The sequence below is a fragment of the Cryptomeria japonica genome, chromosome 2, assembly GCF_030272615.1.
Source record: "Cryptomeria japonica chromosome 2, Sugi_1.0, whole genome shotgun sequence".
NCBI classification, from domain to species: Eukaryota; Viridiplantae; Streptophyta; class Pinopsida; order Cupressales; family Cupressaceae; genus Cryptomeria; species Cryptomeria japonica.
The window spans coordinates 286,323,724-286,346,021 of NC_081406.1; positions in this window are offsets into that span (position 1 = coordinate 286,323,724).

The window sequence follows — 22,298 nt, forward strand, 5'->3', positions numbered from 1 at the left end:
CCAAGTTATGAGACATGTAGAGATTGGATTGACATGATTGATTGCTCAATTGTGATGACATGGCTTCATAAGAAGGTTGAGACCTCATTTCAACAAACATGTCACTATGCAATGCAACTAATGGGATTGACAAATGCAACCTAAAAGGATGACAATGCAACTAAATGCTTTTGGAGTTTTTGAATTTTTGGAATGACAACTAGATGCAACTAAATGCATTGAAAATGTGACCTTGCTTTGGACCTTTGAGTTTCTATAGTTTGATAATGTTATGCAACTAAGTGTAACCTATTTTTTTTGTTGTTATTTCAAGAATTTTTGGAAATGATATGCAATCTTAAGAAATGGTAATGCAACCTAATTTTTTGTTGTTTTTTTTTAGGTTTGGACAAACCTTTGAAATACAACCCTAAAGACATGACCCTTGGGATATTGAAATGAAGTCTAGACCTTAAAAGGACAAAGGAAAAAATGACAATAGGACAAATGACAATGTCTCACCTATATTCTTGGATACTAAGCTAGGTTTGCTAAAATCATTTTGACAGAATAAAAATGTTGGATGAGCTCAAGACTTCCTAACAACAACTTAAGGTTTAATCTAAAGAATTGAATCCTCAAGTATGACAAAAACCTAATTTTGACACTATATGAAAAAAGACAATGATCTAAGGTGCAAGCCTACAATATGATATGATAATGACCTAAGTTATGAAGAGAGACTTAGGGTATGCAAATGTGACCTTATATGATGATATGGACAAAAGTTGATTATGACACAATGATATGACACTAAAGATGTAGGTGCAAATGTATGATAATGTTAACCTAAGACCAAACTTAGGGTTAGACTATGAAATGATATTACCCTACGTGGAAAAGGACATATGCAAAGGAATGACTTTTTGATATGCAAAGAATATGACCTAGGTGAAACCTAACTTTGGTATTTGACAATGATTATGAAAAATGAAAACCTAGAAAGGACCTAGTGTTGGTATGCAAAATGACACCTAAGAGAGGACCTAATTTTGGTATGCAGAATGACACCTAGGAGAAGATATAATAATGATATGCAAAAGGACACCTAAGATAGGACCTAATAATGGCATGCAAAAGGGCACCTAGGATAAAACCTAATAATGACATGAAAAAGGACACCTAAGAGAGGACCTAATAATGACATGCAAAACTTAGGAAAATGGTGTTGAACCTATGTTCAAAATGAGGACACCTAACAATGAAATGGACTGAATGGAGTGCAATTACTATGTCCTAGAACCTAAGTATGTACTATGAAGGACCTAAATCTAAGTGACATGAATGTTGAGACAAGTTTTTCAATGTGTTTGAAAGCCATGTTTTGAACTTTATTGGATGAATGCTCTTTTTTTTAAAACCTTGTTTGGACAATGTTTGGACTTGTTTGACAAATGATGTTTTGTGAAAATTGTATAATTCAACTTTTGACAATCACAAAAGACAAGATGTTTGGACTTAGACCCAAGACAATCATGCTCATTCACAACATATCCTATGGCTAGCCGGGGCAATATCTGTTGAATCCTCTAACCATAAAATACAACACTCAGTTGGATAGCTAGATGCTTAGTAGCACTAGCTCCCCCTTATAGTGCACTCACTTCTCGGGCATACACAGCTTCGAGTTCAAGGGGCATCACTTCCCAAGAACTTGCTATCTCTAACTAAGGAGTACATGAGAGGTATCTTTGGCATGCACGTATCACAATGCCTGAGCCAACAGATAGAAGGTTTTTGGTCTCTACAAACAAAAGGTTCTAGTTAAGGCATCCATTCGGGTGGGTATTGATCCGGCGAATAAATCGTCGTAGTACCATTCTAGTACCTATTGTCTACAACTTTCATTGCATCCATAGTTATTTAGAGTGGTTTGGAAGGGGTTTGTCTTCAACCCTATCACCACTTAGGATCATTCCCTCTGACAAATTGGGAGGCAGGCCCACTATCTAAAGGCTAAAAACACACAAACAAAATTAAAAAAAAGACATGCTAAGCATTGATTTTTTTGACCTTTAGAAAATCAAATGAGTTTATTGATTCAAATGCATCCTAATTAAGACTAGATGAGATTAATTCCACATTAATTTCAAAAAAAATTGATCAATTTAAGCCATGATTAAATGCAATTTGTTGTTTATTTTAAACCCTTTGCATGCATGAAATATGGAATTTGTTGTTGTTCTTTGATCCAAATCTTAATTAAAACTATGTTAGAATTGTAGGATTCATTCAAATCTCCTAATTAGGCTATGTGAAGAGTTGTTGTTCATTAAAACCTCCTGATTAGGATATGTGAAGATTTGTTGTTCATTGAATCCCTCTAATTAAACTATGTGAAGATTTTTTGTTCATTGCATGTTAAGAAATCCTACATAAATCATTGTTTAGAATCCATAAAACCCACATGCAATAATAGATCTTGTCATAAAACTTGCATGCAACAACATATTAGTGCAAAAAACCTGCATGCAACAATGGATTAGTCCAAAAAATACACATGCAACAACAGATGCTCACATAAAACCTGCATGCAACAACATATTAGTGCAAAAAACTTGCATGCAACAATGGATTAGTCCAAAAAAATACACATGCAACAACATATCCTCACATAAAACCTGCATGCAACAACAAATTAGTTTAAAAAACCTGCATGCAACAATGTATTAGGACAAAAAACCTACATGCAACAATGGATTAGTCTAAAAAGCCTGCATGCAACAATGGATTAACACCAAAAACCTGCATGCAAAAACAAATCCACACATAAAACCTGCATGCAAATATCAGACTCACAAAATTGTCAGATTTATGTGTTCACGTCAGGTTCACTAGAAAATTTAATAGGGAATTTGAGCATAAGATTCATAACCTATATTAGCTAACCATAAAAAGCTAACAAGCTATGAAAGAAATCCCAATACATTCAATAGAGCTATGAAGACAAAACACTTAAAATAAATATGCAAACCATAACGAAGTACTTCCTCCATGATTCTCCATTGTTTCTCTTTTTCCTCCAAACATGTGGGCTTCACCTACAAAATGCAAGTGTGAGAAAGAGAGCAAGATTGCAAATGAGTTTGACAGCACGAGGATATTCGAAAAGTGGTTGAAAATGATGAATAAAAGAGTACAATTTATAGAAAAATTGAGGATTGACTATATGGACAAGATTAATTCAGGACTAAAAATAATCAACAGACAAGATTGAGTGCACAAAAGAGCTGCCATTCAGGAAAGGATGAAAATAGAAGAAAGCAAATTGGAAGATATTATGAGAATAATAATAAAATCTTTAATTATCTTCTCATAAATACCAAATTAGCATGTTGAAAATATCAAGAAGGTTTTAATAAGTAAAAATTTATTAAATATTTTCATTCGAAAAGATAAATAGAAGAATTAAAAATAAATAAAATATCCTATCACAAAAAGTAGATTTTTGAAGATGCATACCTCATTTTTTAATTTTTAAATTAAGATTAATGAGATATTGCCAAAAAGATTGATTTTTGAAAATCAATTAAAGATATTAGTTTCCAAGTTTGAAAATTAGGAGGATATATCAGAAGATTTAATAATTAAAAATTATTAAAGATCTCCATATAAGAGGATAAAATGGAAGAATAAAAAATTAAGAAAAGCAGGAAATAAAGATGAATTAATAAATAAAATTTATTAATTATCTTTATTTTGGAGGAAGATAAATATGATAAATTAATAAAATGATTTATTAATTTATTGGTCATATTTATGAATTAGTTAATTAAATAAAATGAATTTATTTAATTAATGGACAAAAGGGATAAATAAATAAATTATTAAATTTATTTATTTAGGACTTAGAAGAATCGTTAGTAAAAGGGGGTTTAATTAATTAATTAAACCTAAGAGGCACTAGGTGCATGATATGTTAAAAATAGGAGACACATGTGTTGACCATTTTTTAGTGTCTACATACACTATGACCCTTAAAAACCCCATATTGTATCCTAAGGGGTCATATGGTGTCCTAAGGAGTCATAGGACACATTATGACCCCTCATGATACTATGACCCTTAACAACCCCATATTGTGTCTTAATGGGTCATATGGTGTCCTAAGGGGTCATAAGGTGTATGTCCTAAGGGGTCATATGACACCAGATGACCCCTTAGGACACCATTGTTAGGACCAATATAGAAAGCTAATGTACTGAGAGGGGAGGGGTGAATCAATGCTCCAAAACTTTTCCTTTGTAATAACCTTACGGTTATGCATAAACAGAATAGTGCAGTAACATAAAATAAAACTATAATCAACAGATAACAATCATACATGATTCACTCCATAACACATATATTTTGGTCACATAGAAACTCTTAGTTAGAGAGAAAAACTGCGGTGGGGATGGTACCCACAACTTCACTACTACAATAATAAAGAATGCTCGGTTAGAGCTACATTTAGCTATTTATGATAGCTTACCCTGTTAGGAGTATTAAGATTAGTTAGATCTACCTTACTAAAGGATTTTTACAACACTATATACGTGTAGCACCTGGTTAAAGGATTTACAATTTATAAACTTGGTTACAGTCTTTTACCGTATTAAAGGTTTCTCTTACAACTTCAAAATATTACAATATATTCATTACAAATATTTGCAAATTTACATCTAAAATGTTAAAGCAGATTCTATGTGCTCTAAATAAGATTACCTAGCTTGTAGCATACCTCGGTAACCCATAATGAAACTCGATAAACCCTTCTGTTTACTCTGTTCTTAGACTGTTCACTGATAACCTTCTCGGTGACCTCTTTGTGTCTCTGTAAAAGTCTTCCTTCATGCATACACACTGCTATCTCATTGCATCTCTTATCACATCATATCATGTCATATCATATCATGTATCTAACTATAGAATCATGTTGTATATATAGATCTCTTACAACGGTGATCTGATTCATTGCTTTGATCTTACAAAAAGATTCTATGAGTTAACTCGGTGAGTTAACTTTACCACTCGGTAGCCATGAACCTTTACTTGGTAAACAGCTCGGTGAATACTTTGTTCTGTGACTGCTTTCTTCAGTAACCAACTAGACTGTTCATACCGACTTCTCTGTGTGTACCGATTGCATGATTTGGTAATACTAACCCGCTAGAATATAGTATGACTTTGGATATGAAACTAATGGCAATTTGATAAGTAGTAACAATCTCCCCTTTTGACATTAGTTGAGATGTTTGACAAAAACTACTTACAAAGTCATAACTCAAAAAACTATATACTTGACAAAATGACTATACTTGACAATATGTACAATAGTCAATAGTATATGCAGATATACTCCCCTTATCATTATCCTGTACATAACTCTAAATTTTGCATGTTTGGTTTGGTTCTGTACTGTACTTGTGTGCTCTGAATGCTCTGTATATTTTGCTCGATATACTCCCCTTGTATACAATACCCAAAATTGTGTTATCAAAACTGTACTACTCTCCAAGTGTAGAATTACTCCCCCTTTGTTGGGCTTTCCTCTGTGTAGTAACATAATATTACTCCCCCTTTCTGACAAACATTAAAAACTTAATTTGCATCCGGAGGCAATAACTGATCAAAAATAGTCTTATACTTGGTCCGAGCGTCGGTGAGGGTGACTGAGAGTGAGTCCTTGAGACTTTCCATTAATGATTTTTGTGCTTGAATATCAGATAAGAGTGATATCAAGCCATCAAGAGTGCTTCCCTCTTGGGTAGTTGATAAGCTTGTAGCTTAGTTAGGTTGCTCTTGGACTGATGAGAGATGAGGAAGGAATAATGTTTGAAGGGTCATTATATCCATCCTAATTTTATGCTCTGCATTCCTCAGTTCTAATTGTTGAGCCATGAGCTGTTGTAGCTTTTTGTAAAAATTCTGAACTGAATTAGGCTCAATGGTCAACTTGGATGAGAGATCGATGGTCTCTTTCTCAATTGCATCAATTTTATTTTTGATGTCGTTAATAAATAAAGAAAATGTACACAATTTCTAGAATAAATAAAGAATGCCCTTGAGTTGAGGGGTCAACTCAGTAATGAATTTGACAAGTTTTACCTTGCCAATAGCAATTGATTTTTGGACTTCCTCTATCATTTTTGTTGTGAGCTCTTTATCCTTGATCTTGCTTAGGTATTCGGATGCATCAACTCCAGATGTTTCAATCTGATTAAGGAGTTCATCCAATTAAATATGGATGGATGCATCGGTTGACACTGTTGCTGATGGTAGCATTTCTGTGAGTAGTGTCCTAACCTTTTGAAGTACCTTGTTCTTTTTCTGTATTGCCAGTTGTTTCTCCTATTCGGCCTTTTCTTTGCATAGTTCACCGAATTCAGTGAGTTCTTGTCCTTTTAATTTGGAGATGTCGACATTGGGCAACACGATTGGTTTAGATAAGTCAAATTTAAAACCATGCTTTCTCACCTTCTTCTCTTTTCCTTTTGTCTGGGGCACTAAGACAAGTGCTTGTGAGTCTTGATGTCCCTTGGTAGGTTGCTTGATAGATACAACACTTTGCACTGTTCCTGTAGTAGTTATAGTGTCTTTCGATGGCTCAGTGCTAAGGGTCTCTGCTGTAATATTTGTTGTGCTTGTCTATCCCTAAGACAATTGATCTTTTGTTGTGTCTGTTGCAGCTTCAGATTTGTTACCTTTGGTAACTTGTTCGGTGTCCTTGGGGGCTTTGGTTGGTACTGTTGGCTTCACCGGTGGATAAGGTTGAACTTGTTCTAAGACCAATTCACTAGACACAAGTTTTGCATAAGTGGTGCCTTCAATCATTTCTTGCTCTAGTGTAGCTTCATCAATTTGTATTGTGTCAACCAAGTTTGGACCTTGCTTGGTGACATCTGGATCTTGCTTGGTGACATCAACAATTTCAATTTGAGATTGTTCACTGACATCCTTTTGTTTGAAGATCTCCTGCCACTTGGCCTTAGTCTCATTCTCCACATCAATATATAGCCCATTCATCAATTTTAAGGCTCTCTGTTCCACAAGAAATTTTGGATTATATGTGGACAAATGCTCCTTGATTTTAGCTATGGACATGTTAGGAAATAAGTGGACAAGACTTCTTTCTCTTATTTGTCTTTCTGAATCCATTGCATATTTCCATCTGTTATCAATATGTGAGTAGAGTTCACTCGGAAGTGACTTTGCTAGTTCCAATGGTGCTAACCAAAACTTTAGAAGTGTACATATGACAAATTCTTCAATCTGTCATTTCTCATCATTGTTCCTAGACTCATACTTAACATATATGAATCCTACAAATCCACTGTATTCCTTAATATTGGCACAAAAGTTTTCAACACTATGAATGTTTGTCTTTTTGCTCTTCACAATCTGGAATTTGTTAGCATCCTCAGACTTTGTATCACTCGACGCTTTTACCAAAATGAGTCTCTGAGTAGATTTCTTGTAAGTCTTTGTTACCTTAGGAATGACAACAATCTTTTGTTTCTTGCTCAGTGATGCAGCTGATGCTCTAGTGTTGGGTCTCTTTGTTGGTGGAGTTGGCAGGGCCTTTGTGATGTCATGTTTCTTTCTTTTTAGAACTTTTCCCTTTGGCAACTCTGTGCTCAATGTTATTGTAGCCTCCTATGCTTTTGATTCTTCCTCGGTAATGGAAAGATTGCTTTTGACAGGTGTAGATGAGGATTCTTCTCTAAAATTTTTAGATAAAGCTTTTATCATCTTTGTAGCTTTCCTTGTAGCCTTAGGAACTACAATGCTCATTTTTACTTTCTCCTTTACCTCTTCATAGGTTCCATACCTTAGTTTAGTTGCATGCCTTGGCAATGATAGGTAGGCATCAATTTTTTGTTGTGTGATGTCATAATCAATTTCATAACCCATTGGTTGCAATGACTGAATCCTTGGTTCAATAGCATTTACATAGCAATAATCAATGTTGACTTCAAAACATATATCGTCCTTGTATTTTTCAACCAGCTGTGGTGGGATCCTGTACCTATTGTGCATTTTCTCTTGGAATTTGCTGAAGTAATCATCCATGACATCATTAAAGTTATCTCCTAACTTCTTGATGTAATCATTGATCTAATGGGTGATAGGTTGGTGTAGCTCCCATACTACTTTACCGACTGAGGGAAAGAACTTTTCAAAATAGAAAAACATACAGACAAGTAGTGAACTGAACTTGAGTGTGTTTGCTGATTTGTTCTTCTTTGGCTTCCTTATTGTGTTCAGGTTCTCAAATAAGTTCTTTAGTAGCACTTCACATAATTCTACTTTCATTCCCTTCTTTACTATTTTGTAGGCCAGGTCCACTGCAGCACATGGTACACTATTTTCCCTTGCAAATTGGAAGAAATAGTAACCAATGACTCTAATTGCAAACTTGAGTTCTGCATTAGTGACATTATTCAATTTCAGTCCTCGGTAATCAGATTCTACTCCGGTTAGACTGATTAGCTCCTTTTGTGATATCATTTTCTGTGCACGAGCATGATCATAGATGGGATATCTGGTGATCAGGTGAATGACTTCCTTCGTGATCTTGAATGGTTTCTCTTGTAGCCATGTGAAATCGTCATGTACTCTGTTCAATACAAACTTAGCCCATTGGGGTTTGAACACATGAGGATAGACTAGGGCTTCAGTTAATCCCTTGATTATGATATGTTCAAATTTACTATCCAGTTTGCCATCAGTGCATAGTTCATCATATGTGTCACTAATCTCTACATGACCAAGTTCCTCAACACGGCACTTGGTAAAGAATCTGACATCTTCTACCAATAAGACTCGATCCGGGATGACTGAAAATGTAGTTTTATCATCTAGTTTTGAGGTGACTTTAGGAGTTAGGGAATACTTCAGAGATGGCTTCTCCACATTTTGGACAACTATAGGGTCTTGGATCTTGGGCGCCATGGTAGATCTCAAGTAAAATTGAATAGGTTACCCTTAGGGTTTACAAGTAGCTTACTCTTCACACTTAGTAGACACTAGCAATTTGACTAGATCAAAAACCAGCTAAACAGTGTGAATAGATTGATGTAAATACCTTGAAAATTTGCTCTGAATGAAGTTTGGTTTCTTTGATTCGCTCTGCTCTGCTTCTCAAAAACTTGGGTAAATGAAAATGATTGCGAAAACACTTTTAAGTACTCAAAAATACCTTATTAGGCTCTGTGCAAGTTAGGTCATGATATTAAATGCACTTGGTTCACCTTTTACCGATTTACTTCATTTTCTGTTTTCACCGAGTATCCAACTTTGCTTTGTTAACTGGCTTGACAGGTTTCCTATATAGTATGCAAACTTTCTAATTACATCTTAACTATGCAGATTTTGAATTCTGTTCATAATAAAATAGGAACTATTATGATTTAACTTTTAAAGAATGCAGTCCCTTCATACCTTTTCTTGATTAATTTGAAATAGGTGCACCTAACTCGATAGGTAAGGTGCTTTCTTCATCAGACATAATTTCTTTCTTTTTCCAAATCATCTTGAATTTTTCTTTTATCTCCTCAGTGTCTCTTCTCAGTTGATCTTTGCAATCTCCAGCTAAATGTCTAGCTTTGTGACAATGAGAACATGCCATACCGGGATTTCTCCATGATCTTCGGTTGTTCATTCTAAACCTTATAAAACAGTTGGCACTTATATGTCCATATCTTCTAGAACATTCACACCATATCCTTGTATTGTAATCCCATGGTAATACTACATATTGTCGGTAAGAATCTCTAGTGTTTACTCAGTGTGGATACTTCATGTAGTTCTTTTGCTTAAACTAGCATTTCTCGATACTATGTCCATATCTATTGCAGTTTTTACAAAACCCTTTGAATTTTTCCTTCTGATGGTTGTTGATAGACTTTGTCCTACATTGATTAGGTATGTGACCATATTTATTGCAATTATAACAATATCTATTGGTCTTACAGATATTCGGTTGCTTACATTTTCTGATCTGGCATATGTTTGCAGTATGACCTTGATTTCCATAGTAGTAGCAAATAGGCTTCTTCCTTTTGATGTTATTTCTTTTTTCAGCTTGTTTTGATGATTCTCCTCTCTCAGTAGTATTAATTCCTTTCTCGGTAGAGTCTTTTCCTTTGTAACCAAGTCCTTCGTCTTTGTAGAGTCTTCTTATATTCAGTTTCTCATCCAACATCTTTGATGCTTCATAACTTTTCTCCAATGACTTTGGATTTCTTTTCTGTTTCAAGTTCAACAATCAACCTTGATACTTCAAGTTTCAATGATTGATTTTCATCATTCTTCAGAATTGCTTCATGATGAGCATAACCTAGTTGATCTGTTGTGTTTTGTTGAATACCAGTTAACCTTATAATTTCATCATCCTTATCAGATACTAGAGCTTCAAGTTGTTTTTTCTCTCTTTGTAGATCTCTTGCTTTATCCTCAGCTCTCCTTAATGCATCTATATTTTCAGTCATTTGTGTACTGAAATCTTCATGTTCTCTTTTCATTGCTTTTAGTTGATCAACCAATCCTTTGTTCTTTTCTTTCAACATTCCAATCATTTCTTTAGTTTCTTCAAATATATTGTTCTCAGATGATGTCTCGATTTGTTCCACTAGCTCTTGAGAATCCTGCAAGTCATCAGATAATCTTCTCCTTACTTTCAGAGATTTTTGCATTTGCCTCCACATGTCTGCAATCACTTGATTTGCATTATCCAGCTCTTCTTGAAGATGCACAATCCTTCGAGATTATTTGTAGCCTTCCATTGCTAAGATCTTTCTCTTTAGGTGGTTAAACCCTTTTCCAAGATTCAAGCTTTGATACCAATTGTTAGGCCCAATATAGAAATCTAATGTACTGAGAGGGGAGGGGTGAATCAGTACTCCAAAACTTTTCCTCTATAATAACCTTACTATTATGCATAAACAAAATAGTGTAGTAACATAAAATAAACCTATAATCAATAGATAACAATCATACATGATTCACTCCATAACACATATATTTTGGTCACGCATAAACTCTTGGTTAGAGAGAAAAACTGCACTGGGGATGGCACCCACAACTTCACTACTGCAATAATAAAGAATGCTTGGTTAGAAAAACATTTAGCTATTTCTGATAGCTTACCCTATTAGGAGTATTAAGATCAGTTAGATCTACCTTACTAAAGGATTTTTACAACACTATATAAGTGTAGCACCTGGTTAAAGGATTTACAATTTATAGACTTGGTTACAGTCTTTTACCCTATTAAAGGTTTCTCTTACAACTTCAAAATATCACAATATATTCATTACAAATATCTGCAACTTTACATCTAAAATGTTAAAGAAAATTCTATGTGCTCTGAATAAGATTACCTAGCTTGTAGCATACCTCGGTAACCCATAATGAAACTCGGTAAACCCTTATGTTTACTCTGTTCTTTGACTGTTCACTGATAACCTTCTCAATGACCTCTCTGTGTCTCTGTAACAGTCTTCCTTCATGCATACACACTGCTATCTCATTGCATCTCTTATCACATCATATCATGTCATATCATATCATGTATCTACCCCTAGAATCATGTTGTATATATAGATCTCTTACAGCAGTGATCTGATTCATTGCTTTGATCTTACAAAAAGATTCTTCAAATGAATAACAAAACAAAATATCTCATAGGTTAGATTGGCCTTGTAATCATACATAATCTCATAGTGTAATTTCCAATGCAAAAATAGTTAGATGTGCCTCGATCTTGTAACATGTTTTCATGTGCATGTCCAGGTTCAATGTATCTAGTAAAACATTTCACTCAATGAATATCAACTCGGTGAGTTAACTTTACCACTCGGTAGCCATGAACCTTTACTTGGTAAACAACTCGATGAATACTGTGTTCTGTGACTGCTTTCTTTAGTAACTGACCAGACTGTTCATACCGACTTCTCTGTGTGTACCGACAGCATGATTCTATAATACTAACCAGCTAGAATATAGTATGACTTTGGATATGAAACTAATGGCAATTTGATAAGTAGTAACAACCCTATGACTCCTTATAACACCATATAGTGTTGTTATGGGTCATATAGTTTCCTAAGTGGTCATATGGTTTCCTAAAGAGTCATATAGTGTCTTATGACCCCTTAAAACACCATATAACCCCTTATGTGTTTTTAGGGTTCATATTGTGTCCTAAGGGATCATAGGACACCATATGACCCCTTAGGACACTATATGACCCCTTAGGACACCATATGTTGTCATTATGGGTCGTATGGTGTCCTAAGTGGTCCTTACATGTCCTATGACCCCTTATGACACCATATTACCCCTTAGAACATGATACAACCCATAATGACAAAATAAGGTGTCCTAAGGGGTCATATTGTGTCTTAAGGGCTCATAACACACCATATGACTCGTTAAGACACAATATGATCCCTAACGACATCTAAAGGCTCATATGGTGTCCTAAGGGGTTATAGGACACAATATGACCCCTAAGGACACCTTACAACCTATAACAACACCTTATTGTTTCCTAAGGTGTCATCTGGTGTCCTAAGGGTCATAGAACACCATATGACCCCTTTGAACACCATACAACCCATAACAACACCATATTGTGTCCTAAGGGGTCATATGGTTCCCTAACGGCTCATAGGACACCATATGACTCATAACAACAACATATTGTATCCTAAGGTGTCATATGGTGTCCTAAGGGGTCATAGGACACAATATGACCCTTTACGACACTATGACCCTTAACAACCCCATATTGTGTCCTAAGGGGTCATATGGTGTTGTAAGGGGTCATACTACATATTATGACCCCTCACAACACTATGACCCTTGACAACCCCATATTGTGTCTTAATGGGTCATATGGTGTCCTAAGGGGTCATAAGGTGTCCTGAGGGGTCATATCACACCATATGACCCCTTAGGACACTATGACCCTTAACAACCCCATATTGTGTCCTAAGGGGTCATATGACATAATAAGACCCATGACAACACCATATTGTGTCCTAAGGGGTCATATGGTGTCCTAAGGTGTCATATTGTGTCTTATGATTCCTTAAGACACTATGTGACCCCTTAGAACACCATATAGTATTGTTATTGGTCATATGGTGTCCTAAGGGGTCATATGGTGTCCTAGCGGGTAATATGGTGTCCTATGACCCCTTAGGACACCATATAACCCCTTACATATCATTAGGGTTCATATTTGGTCCTAAGGGGTCATAGGACACCATATGATCCCTTAGGACACTATATGACCCCTTAGGACACTATATGACTCCTTAGGACACCATATGGTGTCATTATGGGTCCTATGGTGTCCTAAGTGGTCATTAGGTGTCTTATGACCCCTTAGGACACAATATGCCCCTTAGGACACCATATGACCTATAATGACAACATAAGGTGTCCTAAGGGGTCATATTGTGTCTTAAGGGGTCATAACACACCTTATGACCCATTAAGACACAATATGATCCCTAACGACACCTGAGGGGCAATATGGTGTCCTAAGGGGTCATAGGACACCATATGACCCCTTAGAACACCATATGACCCATAACCACACCATATTGTGTCCTAAGGGGCCATATGGTGTCCTAAGGGGTCATAGGACACCATATGACCCCTTAGGACACTATGAACCTTAACAACCCCATATTGTGTCCCAAGGGGTCATATGGTGTTCTAAGGGGTCATAGGACACAATACGACCCATAACAATACCATATTCTATCCTAAGGGGTCATATGGTGTCCTAGGGTGTCATATTGTGTCTTATGATCCCTTAGGACACCATGTGACCTAAGGGGTCATGTTGTGTCTTAAGGGGTCATATTGTGTCTTAAGGGGTCATAACACACCATATGACCCACTAAGATACAATATGATTCCTAACGACACCTAAGGGATCATATGGTATCTTAGGGGGTCATAGGACACCATGTGACCTCTTAGGACACCATACGACCCATAACAACACCATATTATGTCCTAAGGGGTCATATGGTGTCCTAAGGGGTCATAGGACACCATATGACCCCTTAGGACACCATACAACCCATAACGACACTATATTATTTCCTAAAAGGTCATATGGTGTCCTAAGGGGTCATATGGTGTCCTAAGGTGTCATATTGTGTCTTATGACCCCTTAGGACACCATGTGACCCCTTAGAAGACCATATAATATAGTTATGGGTCATGTGGTGTCCTAAGGGGTCATATGGTGTCCTAATGAGTCATATAGTGTCCTATGACCCCTTAGGACACCATATAACCCCTTACGTATCATTAGGGTTCATGTTGTGTCCTAAGGGGTCATAGGACACCATATGACCCCTGAGGACACTATATGATCCCTTAGGACACCATATAGTGTCATTATGGGTCGTATGGTGTCCTAAGCAGTCATTAAGTGTCTTATGACCCCTTAGGACACCATATGACCCATTAGGACACTATATGACCCATAATGACAACATAAGGTGTCCTAAGGGGTCATATTGTGCCTTAAGGGGTCATAACACACCATATGACCCGTTAAGACACAATATGATCCGTAATGACACCTAAGGTGTCATATAGTGTCCTAAGGGGTCATAAGACACCATATGACCCCTTATAACACCATACGACCCATAACAACACCATATTGTTTCAATTATTGACTTTGCATAGAGCTACACACTACAACATTAGAACGAGGTGCAATCACAATATTACAACTCCACACAAGTTGCTATATTTGTGCATATAGAATTCATTCATCTACATGATAGTATGGAAGAGGATAGGAAGATATTGAAGGAGTATCATTTTTACATCAGTGATGATTGTTCACGCTCTATAGAGTTTGTGCAAGGCTATTTTCAAATATTCTATGATGATTTGGCTAGCCGAGGCATATCATTCCGTCAACATATCATATGGTCAGATAATTGTGCATCATAATTTAAGAACTCTTAGATGTTTTATTGGTTGAATAGGATTCATAAGTTGACTGCTATTTAACATATGTGGAATTTATCTAAGGCTGGGCATGGAAAAGGGGAGCATGATGGTGGAGAAGCATGTTTTAAAAAACCTTTAGCACGAGAAGAGTTAAAGTACAAAGGGAATGCAAACTTGAGAGATACAAAATTGATTGTTCACTGGCGAAATGGTACAATTGGTCCAGGTAATCAAGGTAAGTCTTCAGTTCGCATATTTTTTTGTTTGGTAGATGATACTAACATTGCAAAATTTTAAGATTGTTGTACATTGACAAGATCGAGTGAGCTACACTCTTTCAAAAGCTCTAATGCAGGTTCATGGACTATCCATACACAACAGATACAATGTTATTGTTCTTCATGTAGAGATGGTTCCTATAATGAGCGTGATTCAAAGGTGTGGGTGGACGAATGGTGTATGAGGCCTCTAATCCCACTTGAGACATATTGACCTCCGAGTGCACTACAACTCACACAGATGGAAGCATCAATTGACTTTGACCATGTGTTAGATTTAGTCCAATTAGGTAAATTATCCACATGTAATTTTTTGTACCTTAATATTTTACCATATTTGTTTTGCTAAATTCTTCTCACTTTATCATTGCAGGACATGTTTATCTAGCTATTGCAGATGAAGACAATGGGTAAGGAACAAATTATTACCTGTGTCGTTGTGTGGATGCAAAAAAGAAATTGGATGGCCTTGTGGTAGATGTAGAAAATATTGAGTACCCCATAGGATCAGTAGTTTTTACTGGTACATGGCTTAGAAGGTACCCAGTGAAGAAGTCTAACTTGTGGTTATTCGAGGACTTCGAGACACATAGGAAGATTCTTCATTATTCTAACCTTGATGTAGCTTCAAATGCTCATTTGATTAGATATGGGGTAGACCACTAAACAAGAACCTATGGAAGGTTCGTGAGTCTAACCTTGAGGCCATACTAGACATGATAAAGTGTAGAGTAGATTTAGATGGTTCATTGGATTAAATGTAAATGCAAAAAATTGTAATATCAATCATATTTGGATATATGTACATGACTTGTATTTTTTGACTACTCGAGGTATTGCAATATTAAAATTTGTGTTTTTGTCTTTTATTGTGTGATTTTATGTAAATAATGTCATTTTGGACAATTAGAGAACATATGGAATCATTTCATGAAGTTTTAGGCTAATATGGTAAAAGATGTAAAAATTGCTTATTTGTTGTCAATCACTCAAAGTGTGAAAAATTGTCAAAATTTGGTATTGTTTTTCTCGATGTTAGTGACATGTAAGAAAGATTAATCTAATCCTACGAGGTTGTGTTATGGCACTCTAAAAAGGCCTCTCTCGATTTAGGTAGACTTAGATCCAATTGCTTGTCGCGACACTTTCACGGTTGTGACAAAAAGCATCACATGAGTTCAATGAAAAGTTGCATAGTGCCCCATCTTTCAATTCACCTGTCATGGAACCAAACCATCAGCTTGTACACATCTAAGTGGTAGAGTTTATGCTAGGAATGCCTTCATTCCTCTATTGAACTCAACCAATTGATGTGGGCCACTCCCTAGCATCAAAATCCCTAAGTGCTCAAAGTGTGAAAAATTGTCAATATTCGGCATCACATTTGTTGGCACCTGTTAATCATAAGAATGAATTGTTTGATCCTAAAGGGTCATGTTATGGAACTCTAAAAAAGCCTCTCTTGGTTTAGGTAGACTCAGATCCAATTGCTCGTGCTGACACTTTCTCTATTGAGACAAAAAGCATCACATGAGTTTAATGAAAAGTTGCACAATGCCCCATCTTTCAATCCGCTCATCGTGGCACTGAACTGTCAGCTCGTACATGTTAGGGTGGCTGGTTTTATGGTAGGAATTCCTTCATTTTTCTCTCCAACTCATCTGATTGTTGCGGGCCACACCCTAGCAGCGAAATCACTTAAGTGCTCAAGTTGCTCAAAGTTGTCAATATTCGGCATCACGTTTCTCAGCACCTGTTAATCATAAGAACAGGTTGTCTAATCCTATGGGGTCATGTTATGGCACTCTAAAAATCCTCTCTTGGTTTAGCTAGACTCAGATCAAATTGCTCATGGTGACACTTTCTCAGTTGTGACAAAAAGCATCACATGAGTTCAATGAAAAGTTGCACAATGCCCCATCTTTCAATCTTCTCATCGCGGCACTGAACTATCAACTCATCCATGTTGGGGTGGTTCGGTTTATGCTAGTAATTCCTTTATTTTTCTCTCCAACTCATTCGATCGTTGTGAGCCACACCCTAGTAGCGAAATCACTTAAGTGCTCAAGTTTCTCAAAGTTGTCAATATTCGGCTTCATGTTTCTCGACACCCATTAATCATAAGAATGAGTCATCTTATCCTATGGGGTCATGTTATAGCACTCTAAAAAATCCTCTTGGTTTAGGTAGACTCAGATCCAATTGCTTGTGGTGACACTTTCTCAGTTGCGATAAAAAGCGTCAAATGAGTTCAATGAAAAGTTGCACAATGCCCCATCTTTCAATCCACTCATCCTGACACCAAACTGTCAGCTCGTACACGTCAAGGTGGTTGGGTTTATGCTAGAAATGCCTTCATTTTCCTTTCCAACTCATCCCATTGTTGCGGGCCACACCCTAGCAGTGAAATCTCTTAAGTGCTCAAGTTGCTCAAAGTTGTCAATATTTGGCATCACATTTCTCAACACCTGTTAATCATAAGAATGATCTATCTAATCCTACGAGGCCATGTTATGGCACTCTAAAACATCCTCTCTCATTTTAGGTAGACTCAGATCCAATTTCTCTTGGCAACACTTTCTTGGTTGTGACAAAAAGCATCAGATGAGTTCAATGAAAAGTTGCACAATGCCCCATTTTTCAATCCACTCATTGCATCTCCGGACCATTAGCTCATACGCATCAGGGTGGTTGGGTTTATGCTAGGAATGCCTTCATTTTTCTCTCCAACTTGTCTGATCGTTGTGGGCCACACCCTAGCAGCAAAATCGCTTAAGTGCTCAAAGTTGCTCAAAGTTCTCAATATTCGACATTGTGTTTCTTAGAACTCGTTAATCATAAGAATGAGACATCTAATCCTATGGGGTCATGTTATGGAACTCTAAAAAATCCTTTCTCGGTTTAGGTAGACTTGGATCCAATTTCTCGTGGTGACACTTTCTTAGTTGCGAAAAAAAGCATCAAATGAGTTTAATGAAAAGTTGCACAATGCCCCATCTTTCAATCCGCTAGTCATGACACCAAACTGTCAGCTTGTACGCAATGGGGTGGTTAGGTTTACACTATGAATTCCTTCATTTTTATCTCCAACTCATCTAATCATTGCAGGCCACACCCTAGCAAAAAAATCGCTTAAGTGCTCAAGTTGCTCAAAGTTCTCAACTTTTGGCATCACGTTTCTCGATGCTTGTTAATTATAAGAACAAGCCATCTGATCCTACAAGGTTGTGTTATGGCACTCTTAAAAAAACCTCTCTTAGTTAGGTAGACTCGGATCCAATTGCTCATGGCAACAAAAAGCATCAGATGAGTTCAATGAAAAGTTGCACAATACCCAATCTTTCAATCCACTCATCGCGGCACTGAATCATCAGCTCGTATGTGTCAGGGTGGTCAAGTTTACGCTATGAATGCCTTGATTTTTCTCTCCAACTCATCCAATCATTGCTGGCCACACCCTAGCAGCAAAATTGCTTAAGTACTCAAGTTGCTCAAAGTTGTCAATATTCAGCATCATGTTTCTCAATGCACTCTAAAAAATACTCTCTTAGTTTAGGAAGACTCGGATAATATTCGGCATCATGTTTCTCAATGCACTCTAAAAAATACTCTCTTAGTTTAGGTAGACTCGGATCCAATTTCTCATGGCGACACTTTCTCGGTTGTGACAAAAAGCATCAAATGAGTTCAATGAAAAGTTGCACAATGCCCCATCTTTCAATCCACTTGTCACGACATAGAACCGTTAGCTTGTTCGCATCGAGGTGGTTGAGTTTATGCTAGGAATGCCTTTTTTTTCTCTCCAACTCGTCTGATCGTTGCGAGCCACACCCTAGCAGTGAAATCGCTTAAGTGCTCAAGTTGCTCAAAGTTGTCAATATTTGACATCACATTTCTTGATGTTTGTTAATTATAAGAATGAGCCATCTGATCCTATGGCACTCTAAAAAGGCCTCTCTTGGTTTAGGTAGACTCAGATCCAATTGCTTGTTGTGATACTTTCTCAGTTGTGACAAAAAGCATTAGATGAGTTCAATGAAATGTTGCACAGTGCCCCATCTTTCAATCCGCTTGTCACGACACTCAACCATCAGCTTGTACGCATCGGGGTGGCCAGGTTTATGCTAGGAATGCCTTTGGTTTTCTCTCCAACTCATTTGATTGTTGTAGGCCACAACCTAGTAGAAAAATCGCACTAGGGTATGCATTAGATGAATAGAAGTGTATGGGCTATGCAATTTGTCTAGAATGGGTATTGGTACAATTGTATCTTGCATTGTCTAATTTTGGTTCTTTCCATGTTTCCTTTATATAGTCTTATTTTGACTATAACTATTGAATTTTTGTTGATCTCTATAAGCTTTTGTCTTGGACTGCAAACACATATTTAGGTTCAAATCTTAAGTAACAATAAAATTTGTGCAATTAATCATTTAATCATTTATACTGCGATTATGGATAACCATGATAAATGATTTGCATTAACCAAAAAGCTACAAAACCATACAACATTGTATACCGTTAAAACTATCAAATATATCCAATATAGACAAATAGGCTTGCCAAAAGTCATATGGACATAGAATGTCATGTATTCATAAAACAAAACATATGTTCAAAATTTCTATAAGGCATACAACATGATATCCAATAAAGTCAAATAGGAGCTTTCCATAAGCCATATGGACATAGAATGTCACATATTCGTAATAAAAAACATATGTTCAAAATCACCATATAGGTATACAACATGGTATCCAATAAAGTCAAATAGGAGCTTTCCAAAAGCCACATGGACATAGAATGTCACATATTCGTAATACAAAACATATGTTAAAAATTTCCATATAGGCATACAACATAGGACCCTATTCTATATTCATTTCCCTTTAAGGGAAGGAAACAAATCATGAGATATCTTTTCCTATCAAGGGGATGGAGATGTATATGATGCAGCTATCTGTCCAGTATGCCCACTCGACCTCCTTCCTAGAATTTTTTGTAACTCCACCTAATACAATGAAAAGAATGATGTTATCATATACAAAAATTAAATTTTAGAATGACATATAATAGAATAGTCACTTACCGCATACAAATAATCATGATGCTCATCCACAACAGGTGCATCTTCATGATCGGGAGTGACAAGCCCCTCCTGTAAGCATCACAATATAAATTAAACTAAATACAAGTGTTGTTAAAATTTGAAATAACATATTAATAAGATAAAAAATTTAATGCTAAATTTACTAAATTTAAAAATATGTCTCATACTTCTATCAAAGTAGTTGAACTTACTACTGCTATAGCAACACTGCACTCCATTGACACACGAACAATAGGAGGAGTCTCTGATATCAACATCTAAAAATTAATCAAATTATATTGATTAATTTCCAAAACTATCTATATTATTTAGTAATAACATTTAAGATAAATTGCTTACCTGGGTGAAAGATTGTCGATGAAATACATTGCTAGGTATTGATGTTGAAGCTCTAGAATCAAACTATTTGACATCCAAAATGAGTAATTAAAAAATCATTCACATAAGGTTCAACTATCTACATATAATAATTATATTTCTTCACTCGTTGTATACCTGTAAAGTCCATGAAGTCGTGAAAAAGGGTGCTCCAGGAAATTTGCTAGTATTGTGAACAGTTTGACCCTGATTTTCTATCATAATAATTTACTAATTTAGATATATTCTCAAATTTCCATAGAATATTTAATAAAAATAATGAAATTAACTTGTAATGAAATTCACCTAGGAATCAATGCCAAATGTTTCGTTCAACAACAATATTGTCATGACAATGTTCTCTGTAGCAAACTCCATTCGTGTGCATGCATTCTCAAAACTATTAGGATCATAAGTGCAAAGAGAACCACAAGATCAACAAAAATGAGATGGAACTCGATTCCTAGAAGAATCACCACCATCACTCGCATCACCCTCTATTAGAGGCCTAACATATTTGAGTGAGTGAGCTAATGGAGTCTAGAGTTTCGACCTCAATACTCTCCTTCACAATGGTAGAAATAATAACATGCTCCACCATAGGTCTAGCCAAGGGTCTTGGTGGGAGATTTGGGTCACACTGTGCACCCTCTATATCATGTGAGGAGCGCCCATCTCTACCTTGGAAATCGAGAAAATTAAAATAGTTTGGGATCTCATTAAGGACAAACTCACATTATAGTTTTCTCAAAAAGTATTGGGGTGCCTCATGATTATTGCATGGGGGCTGATCAAATACCATCCACCACCTATCCCAAAAAAATTTCTCAATCCCTTAATGATGATACCAATGAATAGGGAATCTCCTACATCCAGGGTGCAAAGGTTGATTCGTTTGGGGGTCCGTAAAAAGAGTACACATGTCAAATTTATTAATTTTATTTTTCTTCACTGCTGCATATGATAATTTGTCAACATAAAATTTCTTTTGTTCTTCCTTCTTGCTTGACCAAATTTTTTTCCACTCATGGATTGTATGTGAGATACAATAGATTGCAAAGAACTGGCAAGGTTTGTCCTATGGCAATTTGTTCTAGTGGGATCTTTTACCCTTGTGATTAAACCTTCAAGCTCTTTTTGGCTATTTTCTATTTGACCTAATAGGTTTTCTTGTGTACCTATGGGATGTCTAGGGATTATAGGAGGTTCTTGATATGCTTCTTCTTCAATATGGTCTTCATGAGGAGGTGATTGAGAGTTTTCGACATTTTCTTGTCTCATTTCTTGATAATGAAAATAAATTTAAATCAATAAACCTAATTTAATCTTCAAATTAATAAAAAAATGACAATAAGAAAACCAAAATACATACCTCTTCGAGCTCTTCGATGGCATGGTGACATTTGATGAGAGATGGACAACTTAGTGCCCAATATCAAGCTTCTACAAAGGGTGAGTGTAAGAAAATGGCACCCTAAATTGCCAAAATACTGGTTTGGGAATGCAGAATGCATCCAAAATGTGGACTTGGG